The sequence below is a fragment of the Monodelphis domestica genome, chromosome 3 (assembly GCF_027887165.1).
Source record: "Monodelphis domestica isolate mMonDom1 chromosome 3, mMonDom1.pri, whole genome shotgun sequence".
Classification (NCBI taxonomy): Eukaryota; Metazoa; Chordata; class Mammalia; order Didelphimorphia; family Didelphidae; genus Monodelphis; species Monodelphis domestica.
Window position 1 is genome coordinate 79,956,422 of NC_077229.1, and position 16,880 is coordinate 79,973,301.

Here is a 16,880-nt window from a genome sequence, read left to right on the forward strand (position 1 = left end):
TGGAGCTTCCAAGTCAAAGAGATAATGCTGTATACTGCTAGAAAGGAAGAACACATGTAGCAAGGAACCACAATTGAGGATAACATAAGGCAACAACGCTATAACTATTGTAAAGGAAAGAAATTTTTGGAATGTAATATTCCAAAAGCCAAAAGAAAAAGACTTATCACCAAGACTAATTTACCCTACAAAACTTGGTATAATCTTACAGAGCAAAAAATGAATCTTTCACAGATCAGAGAACTTTGAATCATTAATGTTGAAAAAAAATCTTTGAAATGCAAACACAAAAGACAAGAAAAACCTAAAAAGATGAATACATCCAAACAAGGAAAAAGCTAAATGATGATGAAATGCTTTTAATGTATAAGGAAAAGAGACAAGTGTACTTTCAGAATCCCATTGTCTTTTAGAATCATGGAGGAAGTAAATAAAGACAAAATTAGACCAAAAAAAGACAAAAATAGTACGGTTTGCTCCATACTATAAGTTTTGAGAGAGGAGAGATACACTAGAGTGGACATAAGGAAGAAGAAGGAATTTATTATTTTTTCATAAGAGGGGTTTGTCACAGTATATAAACATGTAGGAAGGTAGAGGCAAAAGGTGGGCTTCATTCTTATTGAAGCAGGAAAAGGAGGGTGGAATAAATAAACACGAGTTGGTATAGAAATACATTAAATAGGAGTAAACAGGCAGGACCAAGGAAAGAATAGAGAGAGGTGGTATCAAAAAAAGAATAATCATGAGCAAAACAAAATTTTATTTTAGAGGATCATTAATAAAGATTATTATATAATATTTATATATTATTTATTTAATATATATTAAATGTAATATTTATATAATAAAAAATAAAAAAGAAAGCAAACATAAGAACAAATGATCAAACTCCGCAGTAGGTTAAGAGAGTAAAGTCAGAGAAGTGGGCTCAAATCACTTAAATTATAGATTTCTAGTGCTGATCACATTTCTTTTATCAAAAAAGGAGAGAAAATTATAAGGGAATATAATAGACACAATTAACCATCATTATAGTAGTTGTGAATGGAATGAATTCACCCACAAAACAGAGGAGAGTAGGAGAATACATTAGAAAGTAGAATTTGATAATATGTTTTCGATAAGAAGGATACTTGAAAAATAAAAGATACACCTATTCAAATGAGGAACTAGAGCAAAATTGATATTTCAGATGAATATGAAAAAGAAGAGGTAGGGGGCAGCTGGGTGGTTCAGTGGATTGAGAGCTAGGACTAGAGACAGGAGATCTAGGTTCAAATCTGGCCTCAGACACTTCCCAACCGTGTGACCCTGGGCAAGTCACTTGACCCTCAATGCCTAACCCGTACCACTCTTCTGCCTTGGTAATTGGCTCCAAGATGGAAGGTAAGGTTTAAAAAAAAAAAAAGAAGAGGTAGCTCTCCTGATCTCAGTCAAGATAACAATAAAAATAGACATAGTTAAAAAAGAGAAGTAGAGTTACTATATGATGATGAAAAATATCATATATAATGAAATAACAGCAATACTTCACATATATATATACATAAATGTGTATATGTATGTATTTGTACCAAATGGATTAGCATCTAATAAGAAAAATAATGGATAACATTTATATAGCATGTACTACGTGCTAGCCCTGTGTCTAAGTGCTTTATAATTATCACCTCATTTGATCCCCACAACAATCCAAAAGGTTGCTGTTGTGGTTTGGTCATTTCAGTTGTGTGTGACTCTTTGTGACCCCGTTTCGGAGTTTTCTTGGCACAGATAATGGAGTGGTTTGCCATTTCCTTCTCCATCTGGTGCTCTCTCCACAAGGTTGCCTAACTGCCACTAAGTACGTAAAAGAAAATTTAAATGAAGTCCAGAAAGAAATAGACAACAATGGCAGAATATATGGGGGCCTCAATGTGCCCCTTCAAAGCTAAATATAACAAAATGATGAACAAAAATCACCTTAAGGACCTACGTAGTTTTAGATAAATTAGATATTATAGGATTCTGGAAATTACTGGGAGCAGAAAGGAATAAAGAAATAAAGAAATGTCTATATGTGTGTATCTATAAAATGAATCTCTGTCTTTATGTAATAAGAAAAACAAAAGAAAACAAGCCAATTTTTATACTAATTATAAGGAAAATGATTGCTCATGATATATAGTGGTAAATGCATTTTTCAGCTGTACATGGCAACTTTTTATTTTTATTTATTTATTTATTTTTTAAACCCTCTTGGAGTCAATACTGTGTATTGGCTCCAAGGCAGAAGAGTGGTAAGGGCTAGGCAATGGGGGTCAAGTGACTTGCCCAGGGTCACACAGCTGGGAAGTGTCTGAGGCCAGATTTGAACCTAGGACCTCCTTTCTCTAGGCCTGATTCTCAGTCCACTGAGCTACCCAGCTGCCCCTGATATGGCAACTTTTTAGAAATTTTCCATGTGTTAGAGAAAATAATTTCAAAAACGAGTACCAGTGGGGAAAGTGAACTGGAGCTCTTAGACACTGTACCAGGGAGGACAAACTCTGGCAATAAGCCCCATCAGGCTGAAAAGTTCTGATAGGGCATGGTGTCGGGCTGTGGATCTTCAGGGACTCTTAGAAGGGTCGTGGCTCACTTAGAGATGAATTTGTTTGGCCACTACAACTCATCAAGATCTTTTACTAAGATGGTACTCCGTGCCAGCAGAGGGTTCATTCCCATCAAAGAAACCACTGGTGGAAAAGGAGACTTTGTGCTGGAGTCTTAGAATCAGAGTCCCCTTATTAACTGCTTACCTGGTGTCTCCCTTTTTAACTCGAGTTTCTGTTTTCTTTTTCTAATGATCCAGACATTCTGGAGAATGCCATTTTGTCTTATTTCCCTTCTCCAACCACTGGCTTCTTGCCACTTTTTAAGTGTCTCTTAATCCAGCCTCACTGATTTTTTTTTTGGCTGATGGCTCTGAGTCTCCATTTGTTCCTGTTCTGGGCTAGGTTTCAGAGGAATGTGGTCCCTAGTTTTCTCCATCTTCTGCCTCCTTTTTTATTATTCACTTTCATTTTTCAGGTACCTGCATTTGCAGGTTGAAAGAGGATTGATAATAATGGACTCTGAACTTATTTCAGTAAGATCAACTATTTTGGTCAAATTCAGTACGCTCTCTCTCCTTTCATTCTTCTTCTAAGAGCTTTCTTTCTCCTTTCTTGGGTTCGTCATAAGCTCACGACTTATGCCTTGAGCTTTTTTGGTTGCCTGGATGTAAGGTAACCACAACGTTTTTGATAGTGATGTGCATCAGTCAATAAAATCCCTTTTCTATTAAAAATAAAATAATATTGAACCTTATGTCTATATCACCTACATTTCCCAAAGTGCATGGTGATATCCCTCTCTTCCCAGAGGGCCATCCACTTTAACAAAGAATAAGAAGAGGGGGAAAGAAATTTAGCAAAATTAACCAGTATACCCCAAAAGTCTGAAGCATGTCATGTTCCACACTTACAGTCCCCCACCTCTGAAAAGAAGGGTGAGACTTCTTCTGTTCATTTATGCTTTGAAGCCAAGCTAAATAAAAAATCCAAATTTTACCATGTTGAGTTTCAATCATTTTATTGTTATGTGCATTGGATATTATATGCATAGGACCACAGACTTAGGGATTAAAGAGTTATTGGAAGCCAATGAATCTAACCCCTCTCATTTTACAGATGAGGAAACTGAGGCTGGAAGTTTAGCAGTTTATCCAGGATCATGAAACCAGTAAGGAAAGTAAGCATCTATTTTGTTTCTAGGAGCAGCAAGGTGGCATGGTTCATAGAGCTCTAGGCCTAGAGTCAGGAAGACTCATCTTCCTAAGTTCAAAACTGGCCTCAGACATTTATTTACTAGCTGTGTGACCCTCGGTAAGTCAGGCACTGTGATAAGCACTTTCCAAATATTTTCTCATTTGATCCTTACAATAAGAGTGGGAAGCAGGTGCTATTATCATTTCCATATTACAGTTGAGAAAATTGAGGCAGGAAGAGGTTAAGAGGCTTGCTCAGGGTCACAGCGGAAGTGCCTGAGGCTAAATTTGAATTCAGGTCTTCCTGACAGCAAGCACAACATTCTACTGCATCACCTAGCTGTCTCCAACTTTCAAATTATCTCATTGTAGTCATTGTGTATTTTGTTTCCTTGGTTCTGCTTACTTTACCCTGAATAAAAAACAAACAAACACTGGCCTGTCAATATCAATTCTACAACAAAAATGCAGCAATTAGAGTTAAGTGACTTACCCAGGGTCACCTAGTTTCTGAGGTCATATCTGAATCCATGTCCTCCCGATTCCAGACCTAGCATTCTAGCCATTGTGCTACCTGTCTGCCCCTGAATCAGTTCTTCTAATTCTTCCTATCCTTCTTTATAATCATTTCTTACAGGGCAGTAATATTCCATCTCATTCATCTGCCACAACTCATTTATCCATTCTCCCAAACAATGACCAATTATTTTGTTTCTAGTTCTTTGCTACCACAAAAAGAAAGACCTGCTATAAATATTTAGGGGCACAGGGGGCCATTTTCTTTCTCACTGATCTCTAAAAGCCTTTTCTTATGAATCTGCTCCCCCAGAAAGACTTCCAAATATATCTGCCTTTGTTAAAGCCCTTTTTTACCTTATTTGCCTACACCAATGTGGGCTTTTTCTGATATCCTGGGATGACTTAGAATGAGTCACGGTCTCTTTTGCATCTTCTACTCTTTACTGGTATTACAGGCAAAATTTCTTCTCTTTGAGTTTATGTGTTAGCCAAGTGTTGCCAAAATAACTATCACAACACAGAAATTATCGAGACTGGAAAAAGCTAGGTTTTATTATGCTTAAGTCTAAATTCGGGTCTCAGATAAAAAGTACAACAGGATGACTAAGAAAGAATTCTTTTACCTATTGTTATCTTGTACAACTATTCCTCTTAGGCCATAAAACTTAAAGAAAAGGCACATTCATAATGTCATGCTTCCTTCTCCGCTATAAATCCATTCCTTAAGGATGCAAACCTATAGGTAAACCAAGTCAGATTATAGATGAAACTACATTTAGAGGGTTCAAAAAACAGGCTATAAGTGGAAGAAGGGATTTACATGTTGAGATCAGCTGAGATCTTTCCCCTGGCTTTTTATCTAAGAAATGTTTAACATCCCAAGTAAATTTTCACATCTCATGGGATAGATTTCAGTCAGCTCAGCAATCTATCAACTAGGAGAAACAGCTCAGATTTCTTCTCTTCCTCTCTCTCTCTGTCTCTCTCCCTCCCTCCCTCTCTCTCTCTTTTTCTCCTCTCTCTGTCTTCTTTCCCTCTTGTTCTTCCTGTCTCTGCCTCTGTCTCTCAAAAACCCCCTTACCTTCAGTCTTAGAATTGATACTGTGTATTGGTTCCTAGGCAGAAGACTGGTAAGGGGTAGGCAATGAGGGTTAAGTGACTTGCCTAGGGTCATACAGCTAGGAAGTGTCTAAGGCCAGCTGTGAAACCAGAGCCTCCTGTCTCTTAATCCATTGGGCTACCTAGCTGCCCCCCCCTCAACACATATTATTGTTCTATGAGTCAGGCTTCAATCAGGTGAGATTAATATTAACAGAAGATGGGCTTTCAATTAGCCAAAAGTTGCAGAAGGAATGGCCCTGGGCTCCAAATAACAAAAATTAATAAGAGGAAAATTTTAAAAGTTCCTATTAGCAGTAGATCCACAAAAGCTATTATCTCCATAGAACTCTGCATAGTAGCTCTTCCGTATTCCTCCAATTCTTTATCTCTTAAGTTAAAAAAAAAATACAAACTCCAAACTTTCCCTGTCTAAATCAATTCTGGAAAAGTCCAAGAGTTGAAGTAACATCTTTGGAGAAATCCTTGGATTCCTTTCACTGGCTTTACCAAGATCACTAATTTTACTTTGACCTGGGGGCCCCTCTCTTTTCCTCACCTCCAACCTCTCTTCTGATTGATGATTGCCCTTCTGGGAGCACTATTTCAGGAAAGCTATGCTTCACTTCACTCTCCCTTCAACTTCTTCCACAACCTGGACAATCCTGCTTGGAGCCTTTCCTCCTCACCCCCACACTTCCTTCTGTCTCTCCCTGAAACCAAGGATCAAAACAAAATAGACTCTGCCTTAGTTCCCAGTTAGAGTGAATCATTTTGCTTCTTTATACTCTCATCAAAATGTCCCATTTTCCTGTGTATGAGAATTGTCTCCCCCATTAGAATGTAAGCTTTTGGGGTTACCTTTATTTTTGAATTTGTATCCCTGGCACTCAGCATTTAGTAAGTGCTTAATAAATGATTTTTCAATCATTTCTTTCATTCTACCCTACCACCCAGCTCCCTTAACAAGCATCACTTTTTTTATTTTTATCTTCCAAGATACTCTCTAACTAGCGCCTGGCACAAAATAGTGGATTACTAAATGCTTTTTTGACTAATTAATTGATCCCTCAAGGTTCAACTCAAACATTACCTTCTCAAAGAAGCCTTTTTTGATTCTACCTGAACTCCAGCCAGAAGTGATCTCTCCATCCTCTGAATCCCTTCAGACTTTGGACGGTACTGACATTCCATGCTCAGTGTGCTAAGGTTCCTCCTACCTTCGACATCTGATGTTCTCTATTCACAGAATCATAAATTCAGACTCAAGGGACCTCTCAGGCCAGATACTCTAATCTCTGAATTTTCTTAGGTCTTTTCCTACACTGTCATTCTGGATTCTGGAGTCCCCTTCTTCTATGACTCCCCTTCTTCCATAGACCCAGGGCTTGCTCCAGCTCAGATGGACTAAGCTGGGTCAGGCCTATGCCACCCTGAAGTCACAATGGGGAAGATTCAGCTTAGGTTGGTCCTTGTGGGAGACAGAAGGTATCTGTCTCAGACCTCCACTGCTGCCAGGGTAACTGGAGAGGAGAGCTCTGAACTGGGGATAAATGGAGGGCACTCCCTGCTATGCTCGGGGCACTGAGGAAAGTGGAGAGAGATGGAGATGAGGACAGGGAAATTTGACAGAGAGCTGCAAAGGGGTCTTGTCTATGACTTAGGGCCTGAGAAGAGGATACCAGTTCCCTCTACAGTTTCATAGCACTTAACCCAATGTCTGGTACATAGTAGTCCCATAATAAATGCTAGTTACCTGATTGAGATAGGATCTCAGAGTTGGTGGGGAATTCAGTAGCCAAAAAGTCCAACACCTACAAGAACAAAAATCTATTCAGCCACCCGGTTGGCAAGGGAGTATCTGCTTAATGATGCCTGGTGGGTATATCTAATCCATTTCACTTTTTAAGGAAGGGTTTTCTATTGCCTAATCTGTTGCAGAGACAACAGGATGTAGCAGATAGCATCAGGAAGACCTGGGTTCATATCCCTGCCTGAGGCATTTATTTACCAGATGTATGACTTTGAACATGTCATTAAAATTTTTTTAAACTCTGACCTTCTGTCTTAGAAGCAATATATCAACTTATAAGAAAGAACACTATCCACATCCAGAGAAAGAACTGTGGGAGTAGAAACACAGAAGAAAAACAACTGCTTGAACACATGGGTCCATGGGGATATGACTGGAGATGTAAAGTCTAAACGATCACCCTAGTGCAAATATCAATAATATGGAAATGGGTCTTGATCAATGACACATGTAAAACCCAGTGGAACTGTTCGTCAGCTATGGGAGGGGGGTGGGGGGCTGGGAGGGAAGGAACATTCGTCTCATAACCATGGAAAAATATTCTAAATTGATAAATTAAATAACATTTTCAAAAAAAAGAAGCAATATTGATTCTAAGGCAGAAGAGCAGTAAGAACTAGGCTGCTGGAATTAAGTGGTTTGCCCAGGATTACACAGCTAGGAAGTATCTACCTAGCTGCTCCATATCATTTAAATTTGTTAGGTCTCAGTTCCTCATAGAGACAGTTAGATGACTCAGGGGATAGAATGCCAGGCCTAGAGTCAGGCTCATCTTCCTAATCTTCAATCATCTTCCTCATCTTCAAATCTAGCCTCAGACATTTACTAGCTATGTGTCTGTCTCATTTTTCTCATCTGTCAAATACATGAGTTAGAGAAGGAAATAGCAAACTACTCCAATATCTTTACCAAGCAAACCAAAATGGGGTCATGAAGAGTTGGACAAGCCTGAAAAATGACTGAAGGATTCCTTATCCAGAAAATAAGGGAGTTGGGCTTGATGATGTCTAAGATCCTTCTCAATTCTTCAATTCATAATTCTATAGTCAATAGCTTCTAAGTTCTAGAACTTGAGAAGTCAACAACTTCTAGAGTTGCCTTGCAACTCTAAACCTATGTTCCAGTTCATTTATCAAGGCCCAAATCATATGTCCCCCAATCCAGGAAGTTTTTCACTGATCCTCCCCCAAACAGACTTCTCTCCTCCCTCCTCTGATGCCCCCACAGTCCTTTGCCTGTCCTTTCTTATGACTGTTACTTTATCCTACCCTTGAAGTGCTGACTAATATTTAAGCATAGGAAAAGCTCCACTGTCCTAAAAGATGTTGTGCAGCTTTGAGCTTTAAAAGCTCAGACTAAGCCTTTGGAGATCCTTCATGTATGCTCTCTCTCATCCTCCTCTCAAACTATGAGCATCTGGAAGGCAGTAGGCCAGGTCTTTTTCCTTCGTAACACAGGGCTAAATAGCTTTGCAGTGTCCATTAGTGTTGTTAAATTCAATTCCCAGGGAACCCAGTTACTCAAGACCTGCAACCTAGAACTACTTTCCCATCCTTTAACCTGACCATACTCTCTCATTCCATCTTTTCCCATGCCTTACTCTTCCTAAACATATTCTTTTTTTAAAACCCTTATTGGGTTCCATGGCAGAGGAGTGCTAAGGGCAAGGCAATGGGGGTTAATCAACTTGCCCAGGGTGACACAGCTAAGAAGTGTCTGCGGCCAGATTTGAACCCTAGGATAGGAGTCTCTAGGCCTGGCTCTCCATTCACTGAACCACCCAGCTGCCCCCCTAAACATATTCTTTATCCTTAAAATTCCCTCCTTTAACATGGAAAATCCAGGAGAATTACTTATTGGCCACAGGAGGGAGTAGGGAGGAGGCAAAGGATAGAACATGATTTATGTAAATATGGAAAAATAGTCTAAATTAATTAATTAAATAAATTAATTTTAGAAAATTCCCTCCTTTACTCAAAACTTTCTCTAGCTCTCATTCATGGTGTCTCTATATTTGTTCTCTACCCCACTTTTCCCACACTCAACCCTTTTGTTGAATCAATTAAACTCTACACCATTTTTAATACTCTTAAATCTTTTCCCCATCTGTCCTTTCAATATTCACATCTTGCCAAACCCCAAACCTGGCTTATTCCCACCATCTACTTCCTCAGTTGTGTTAAATGGCATCTGGGTGGTCCAGTGGTTTGAGTAATAAGACTGAAATTAGGAAGTCCTGAGCTCAGATTTGGCCCCAAACAACTTGCTAGTTATATGAACATGTGCAAATCACTTAAGTTTTTATCTCTCACTCTCTTCCTATATAAAATGGGCACAATGATAGCAACTACCTCCCTAGGCTGTTGTGAGATGTTTGAAAAGGCTCTGCTAGCTCTTATTAAGAGAGAAATTTTCCAACTGTGTGGAATGGTTCCACTACCAATTTGTCATCTATTCTAGACTAAACCATCAGATGATCCTTTCATATTTCTTTATTCTCTAGCCCATTCATTCAATGTTACAAACCTCCTGTTTTCTCCTTCAGATTTCCCACAGTATCCCTCCTCCCAATCTCTTAAAAGAAAACTTTGCCTCATTTGTAATTGGAAAAATTGAGGATATTTGCCTAGAGCTTTTTCTTCTCCTTTCTTCCTCATCTCACATCTCCCTGATATCCTCTTCCCTCTATATTTCCTCCCCTCCAATTTCATTTAAGAGGTGGCTCTTACTAAGTAAACCCTACCCATCTAACATAGCTTTGATCCCAACACCCTAACTCCTACTTAGGGAACTGGTCTTTTCCTGGGAAGCAGATTGCTTCTACTATCATCCCCTCCCTGTATCTAATTTTCAGTCTCTCCTTTTTTTTTCTTTCCTTCCCAGCTGCCTACAAACATGCCCAAGGCTTCTCCATTCTTCAAAAACTCTCACTACCTCTCACCATCCCCACAACTGATTGTTTTCTCTCTCTCCTCTTTCCTAGTCAAATTTCTTGCAAAAGCTGCCTATGCTCACCTCCACTTTCTTTCTTCTCAATTCCTCCTCAAGCCCTTGCCTTCTTTTTTGTTTTGGACATCACTAACACACTTGCTCTTTCCAAAGTTAACACTGCTCCCTTAATTGCCAAATATAATGGCTACTTCTCATTTCTTATTCTTCTTGACCTTTCTACAACATTTAACACCGAGGATCACCTCCTCCTGAATACTTTCCTCCTTGGGTTTTCATAATTTTGATTTCTCTGGGTTTTCCTATCACTCTGATTGCTTCTCACTCTCCATGTCTCACTAACTGTGAGTGTTTTCTCAAGGTTCTCTAATGGATCCTCTTTTCTTTGCTTGGTGATCTCATTCACTCCCAGGGGCTTAATTATCATCTCTCTGCAAATGAATCCCAGATCTATATCCAGCCCCAAACCAGTAACTGAACTATAGAATCTCCAATGTTTCTAAGGTCCATCCAGTTTTGAACTTTCTAAATTCTAAGGGCCCCCAAGTTATCACATTTTTTACTTTCTGGATTCTTTTTTTTTATTTAGAATATTTTTCTATAGTTCATGATTCATGTTTTCTCCCTTCCCTCTTCCCTCTCCACTCCCAAAGGTGATTAAACAACTCCCCTGGGTTATACATGTATTATTGTTCAAAACCCATTTCCATATTATTCATATTTGTAAAAGAGTGATCTTTATATACCTATAGAATATTTTCTGGGTTCTAACGCCCCCCAGCCCCCCAGCTCTGATGTTCTCTGTTTCAAGGCCCTCCTAGCACTAACTTGCAGGGCTTGCTGACATTCTAGGTTCTAAGGTTACCTATTCCCTCTCAGAGTCTGACGTTCTCTGTTCTAAGCGCTAAGGTTACTTCTATTCGTAGACTCTTCTCTAGCCATCACTCCTCACCACCCACCCGTCTACTCCTACCCTCAAAGAACCCCGGGGAGGGGGGATCCAGCCCCAACACCTCTTTTCCCTCCTTTCCCAACCTCTCCCGGCAAAGCATCACTAGGGCGGGGCCTTTAAGCAGCCCCAGCCCCTGACCGCTCCCGCCCCCGCCCTCCAGCCCCTGTCCCGGGTAGATGGGGGGGGGTTCCTGCTCGCAGCCCCCAATTACCTGATATCCCTGAGTCAGGTGGCGAGGCGAGGCTCTTTTAAGAGCGGCCCCCACCCAGACCCCTCCCTCACCAGGCCGGCTGCTGCCTGAAGGACTATTGCTCGCAGCACCCGGCCCAGGTCCCCTAATTTCTCTCTGGCACCGCCCCCTCGGGTCATGATTGGTTGCCATACCCGCCAATCACTAGCATAGGCATCGCTCCGTTCGCCAGGGAACTAGGGGCGGGGCTTGGGGTGGGAGGATATTATTCTTGGGCAGAGCAGAGCTGCTGCAGGTGCACTTTAAAGGCACAGTGCGCTCCTACCTGCCAAGATTCAGACTACCTCCTGCCTAGTCATGGTGCCCCAGGACTGGGCGGATTTCCAGCCGGAGCTGTGCTATATCCCGGAAGTGTTTTACAGAGCTAGGCTCTCCATCCTCCTTTACCCGGGGCCGGCCAGTGTGGCGCCCTTTTTCCTGCGTCTGGCTCGTGCGTTTTGTAATTTCCCTGCAAACTCCCAGCTGCGGGAACTGACTGCAGGACGTCCGCAGCGCCTGCAAGACCGGTCCATTCTCCGAGACCACGGCCCGCCTGGGTTCCACTGCTGCCCCTGGGGATGTGGTGAAAGTGGCGCAAGCCCATTGCTTCGAGGCTAGAAACTCGTATTCCAGTGCCCATTTCCTGCCTAAGCCTGGCCCCAGTCTGACCTACGGCGAGGACCTTTTTCCTTTTGGTACCTCAGTTTCTCCATCTGTAAAATGAGGAGAAGGTATTAGGCCATCTCCGAAGTTCTTCCTTCTCGGCTCCCAGATCAGACACGAGTTCTAACCAGGTAGAAGCCATTGACACTTTGTCCCTGATTGGAAATTTGGAGGGTGCCACCATCACCGTGCCCGGGCACGCTTCCTCCCCTGCCGTCCAACGGGCCCCCGTTAGGTGGTAGTAGCAGTAGCCTCTTCGAAGGACAGGGCTCCTCCCTCCTGTGACCTTCCCCTCTCTCCCAACAGCTGACAGTACTTCGGCGTGCAAAAACCTCCTGGTGACCGGGGTGCCCTAGGTGAACCCCTGCTCACCCCTGCAACTCACTGCCTTAGGCGCAAAGATTGTTAGTTAACAGTTCTGCTCTGTCATTCTAGAGGCTAAGCTTCCTCCTAGCACAGACATAAAGTGTGCTAAAGTTCCTCCCAGCTCTGTCGTTCTAGAAGAGCCAGTGTTTATGCTTTTAGGTTTGCAACGTGCTCTGCAATTATCCCATTTGATCCATAATAACAGCCCCAGGAAGTAGGTGCTATCATTATCTCCGTTTTACAGATGAGGAAACTGAGGCTGAGAGATAATAAAAAGAGCTAACATTTATATAGTGAGGGCTCACTTTGTGCCCGGCAGACACTGTGCCAAACATTTTATAATTATTTAATTCTCACAACAATCCCAGGAGGCTCATTCAGTTGCTTTTCAGTCCTGCCTTTTTCACTCTTGGTAACCCCAATCGGGGTTTTCTTGGCAAAGATACTAGTGTGGTTTGCCATTTGGTGAGAGCTGTTATTATCTCCCCATTTTACAGATGAGGAAATTGAAGTTGACAATTGAAGATAACAAGAACAGCAACAATAGCTAACATTTATTAAACACCTTATGTGCCAGGCATCGTGCTGAATCCTTTACAAATATTATCTCATTTTATCTTCACAGCAATCCTGGGAAGTAGGTGCTATCATTAGCCCCATTTTACAGATGAGACAGACAAAGGTTAAGTGACTTGCCCAGGGTCACAAGACAGGAGCTGAATACAGAATTTCTGGACTAAAAATCTAGCACCTCATTTACCTATTGGCTCTTTCCAGACCTGACATCTTAAATTCTAGATTCCTCCCACCTCTAACATTCTACATCTAAACAGCTTTCTAGTTTTGATATTATGTGTTTCATGTTCCTAAGGTCCCTTGTATCCTATTTCCCATTTTGTCTTCTCCCCCACCCCACCCCCCAGCTCTGTTTTCATTCTTCTGGCCATACATATGTGCCCATTTTCCCATCTTATTTTGAGCCCAGAGTTATTATCTTCTCTCTATTCTCTTCACAATCGTATCCCTAGAAAGAAGGGTCTCTACTCCATGGACTCCACTTTCTCACTGCTCAAGTCCTCCCACCAGCTGGTCTCTCCATTGACTTTAGTTACCACCCCTAAAAAGTCTTTTCTGAGCCCTCAACCTTCCTTAACCCCTTCGAGGCTGTTGGCAAGAGACCATTCCTAGTCCTATTTCCCTGCCTCTTCCTTCCCCACCCTGCCTTTTTTGCCTCTGAATTTACAAACCATTTCTTGGTCCTGGTTCTCTTTCTACCTGTCTCCTGTCCCGCCTCCCAGTCCTCAAACGTAGGTGTCCCCCCCTTATTTCCTTTCTTCCCTGCACCCTCTCCCCTGAGGATCTCCTCCAGCACTCTTTTTCACCCCTGGGAGGCTGCTGTGGTATGGCTGGAAAAAAACAAACACTGGCTTTGGAGTCTAAACACCAGGATTCGAAAACCATGTCTGTCTGTAAGATCTTGGGTCCATCAGCCTCCTGGACACAAGTTTTCTCCTCAGTAATCAGTCCATCAATAGACATTTACTAAGTGCTTTCTGTGTGCCAGAACTCTGCTAAGTTTTGGTGATACAAAGAAAAGCAAAGGGGGCCAGCTGGATGGCTCAGTGGATTGAGAGTAGACCTAGAGATGGAAGGTCCTGGATTCAAATCCTTCCGACCCCCAAGCCTGCATCTTGTCCTCTCATCTGGGATGATGTCTTCCCTCCTTCATCTCAACAAGAACAGACCTAAAATCACTTGTCCCTGCTGGTGCTTTCCTGGCCTCTGAGAATAGCATCGCCCAGTCATCTAGGCGTAAAACTTGACTCATCCCTTCACATCCAGCCAGCTGGCAAGTGCAGCTGATGCTACCTCTGAAATGTCTCTTCCTATGGTGACCAGACTCCCCACTCCCATAGTCACCCCCTCTTTCAGGCCTTTATCACCTCTGACCTGACTTGTTAGCTCCCAGCTGAGCTCCCAATGTCAAGTGTCTCTGCCCCAAACATGCTTTCTCTTTTTCCTTTTTGTCATTTAAGAGGCTTCCCCCATTCTGATTCTTTGTGACTCCACTTGGCAGTTTCTTGACAAAGAGATTGGTTTGCCATTTCCTTCTCTAATTCACTTGACAGATGAGGAAACTGAGGCAAAAGGGATTAAGTGACTTGCCCAGGGTCACACAGCTAGTAAGTGTCTGAGGCCAGACTTAAACTCAGAAGGATGAGTCTTCCTGATTTTCAGCCCAAGGCTCTCTCCACTGCACCAGCCTAACTGCCCTTCCCATCCATTCTTTACTAGGGCTAGGGTACTCTCAAGGCATAGTTCTACCCTGTCCTGTATTCTCAAAAACTTTCACTGGCTCCCTTTTGCCTAGTGGTCACAATGCAAATTCTGGCCAGGCTTGAAGTCCTTCCCGGAGCTGGACTTCCCTACTCTTGGCAATTGCACCTCCCCACCATGACTTTTATATTTTCCCCAGACTGGACCATCCCTTCCTCATCTTATGCTCTTCCTGCCTTTTCTCATCTTTGAGCCTTCGCTTGCACTATAACCCTTGCCTGCAACGTACCTCAAATGTCCAACTGGTGAAATCATTCCCTTTAAGACCCATCTCAGACACCTTTCCTGGTTTCTGCCCCTCACCCTGACTCCCAACCAAGGACCCTCCTTAAGGTTTTACAAAGTGCTCTACAAATAATATCTCATCTGGTCCTCATGACAAGCTTGGAGGGTAGGTGCTATTGTTATCCCATTTTATAGATGAAGAAACTGAGGCAGGCAGAAGAGAAGTTAAGTGACTTGGCCAGAGACACACAGCTGGTGCCCGGAGCTGAATTTGAAATCCGGTTATCCTGAGACCAGACCAGCCCTCCTTTCACAATTCCCCTCAGCTGCCTCAGAGTGTCAATAAAGGGGGAATGCTCTTTAACAATTGCAGAATCTCCAGTGGTCTCGGAGCTATGTGGGCAGCCAGCCTGCCTAGCCTGTTCAGGGCAGGGATCCCTCTAATGAGGAGGGGAGTGTTCATTCAGCTTCTGGTTGGACATTCTGGTCCAGGATTCAAGTCCATCAGGCTAGCAACCATCACAAAGTCATCTTTATATGGGAGGGGCAGAGTGAGCCAGGAAAAAGGCTGGCACGTTGCCATGGCCCAAGGCCAGCCCCGCAGGCATCTGGAGGTCGGGTAAAAGCTTTGGATGACAGCTAGGTGGCCTGGGAACTTGGAGTCTGAGCCCTGGAGCCAGGACGGGGGAGAAGGAAGCCTGGATTCTTCCTTTCTGAGGTTCTGCCAAAAGGATCTAGCAGAGCCTCACTCCTTCATTTTACACATGAGGAAACTGAGGCTGAAATATTAGGTGAAAGGATTTCCCCAAGGCCACACAGGGAGTAAAAACACCAAGTCACAGATTTATGAAACAAAGTCTTCATCATAACCCTAATGAGGTAGATCTGGCCCATCTGGGAATAGAAACCTTTTGAGGGTTTGTTGTTGTTCAATTGTTGCCTGACTTTGCTGCCCCAGTTGGGGTTTTCCTTGGCAAAGATACTGGACCAGTTTCCATTTCCTTCTCCTGCTCATTTGATAGATGAGCAAACTGAGGCAAACAGGGTTAAGTGATTTTGTTCAGGGTTCACTAGTTGGTTAGTATCTGAGGCTCTGGATTTGAACTCGGGAAAATGAGCCTTCTTGACTCCAGACCTAGTACCATCTAGCTGCCCATGAAAAGATGGAAAGCCTCTTAGAGGCTATCAAACCCAGTACCCCACCCTAATTTTGCAGATGAGGAAATTAAGGCACAGAAAAGTTAAGTGACTTACTCAGGGTCATAAAAACTTTCAATTTTATTAAGTTCTTTAATTTTTAGGATCTCTAATTTAGTTTTCATCTGGGGATTTTTATTTTGTTCACTTTCTAGTTTTGTTTTTTTTAATTTGTAAGGGTCATAAAAACTAGGAAGTGTTTGAGGGAGGATTTGAACCTAGGTCTTCCTGACTCAAAGTCCACTGCCTGAGATATGGGTTAGTATGGTGGCTTCAGTCCTTGCTCCATGGTTCAGATCCATTCCTTTGATGAGTCAATAGAGAAAGGGGTCCTTTAATCCTCCGCCATCTCTAGAAATCTGTCCAAGTCCATGCTTGTTGTTTCCATGACTCTCCATCCATCTCAACCCCTGGCATTCCATTCGGTGACCCCTTCCACCTTCATCCTACCCCCCCAATCAATTCTATAAAATTTCCCTTTGAAAAAAAGGAGAGGAGGTAACCCTTACCATTCTCCTGCCGATACACAGTATTGATTCCAAGATGGAAGGTAAGGACTTAAAAAAAAAGAAGAAGAAAGGTAAGGGCTAGGCAATGGGGTGGGGGGGTGGGGGTGAAGTTACTTGCCCAGGGTCACATAGCTGAGAAGTGTCTGAGACTAGATTTAAACCCAGGATATCCCCTCTCCAGGCCTGGTTCTCTATCCACTGAGCCACCCAGCTGTCCCCACTGGACCATCTTGCTAATTCTACCTTCACAT

General features: G+C 42.5%; 1 protein-coding gene across 8 annotated transcripts in view; it reads right to left on the reverse strand.

The window, feature by feature from the left end:
• Positions 1 to 11,442, reverse strand: part of ABCA7 (ATP binding cassette subfamily A member 7) — a 71,197-nt gene extending 59,755 nt beyond the window's left edge. For 2 of the 8 annotated variants that reach the window (XM_056822257.1, XM_056822252.1), the window contains exon 1: positions 6,483 to 6,810. The gene's annotated coding sequence lies outside the window, so the exon portion shown is untranslated. Of the gene's footprint in view, positions 1 to 6,482; positions 6,816 to 7,145; positions 7,204 to 8,111; positions 8,178 to 11,314 lie in introns of those variants that run through there. The other 6 variants (XM_056822253.1, XM_056822255.1, XM_056822256.1 and 3 more) reach the window with 6 other exon arrangements.
• Positions 11,443 to 16,880: the final 5,438 nt, after the last annotated feature.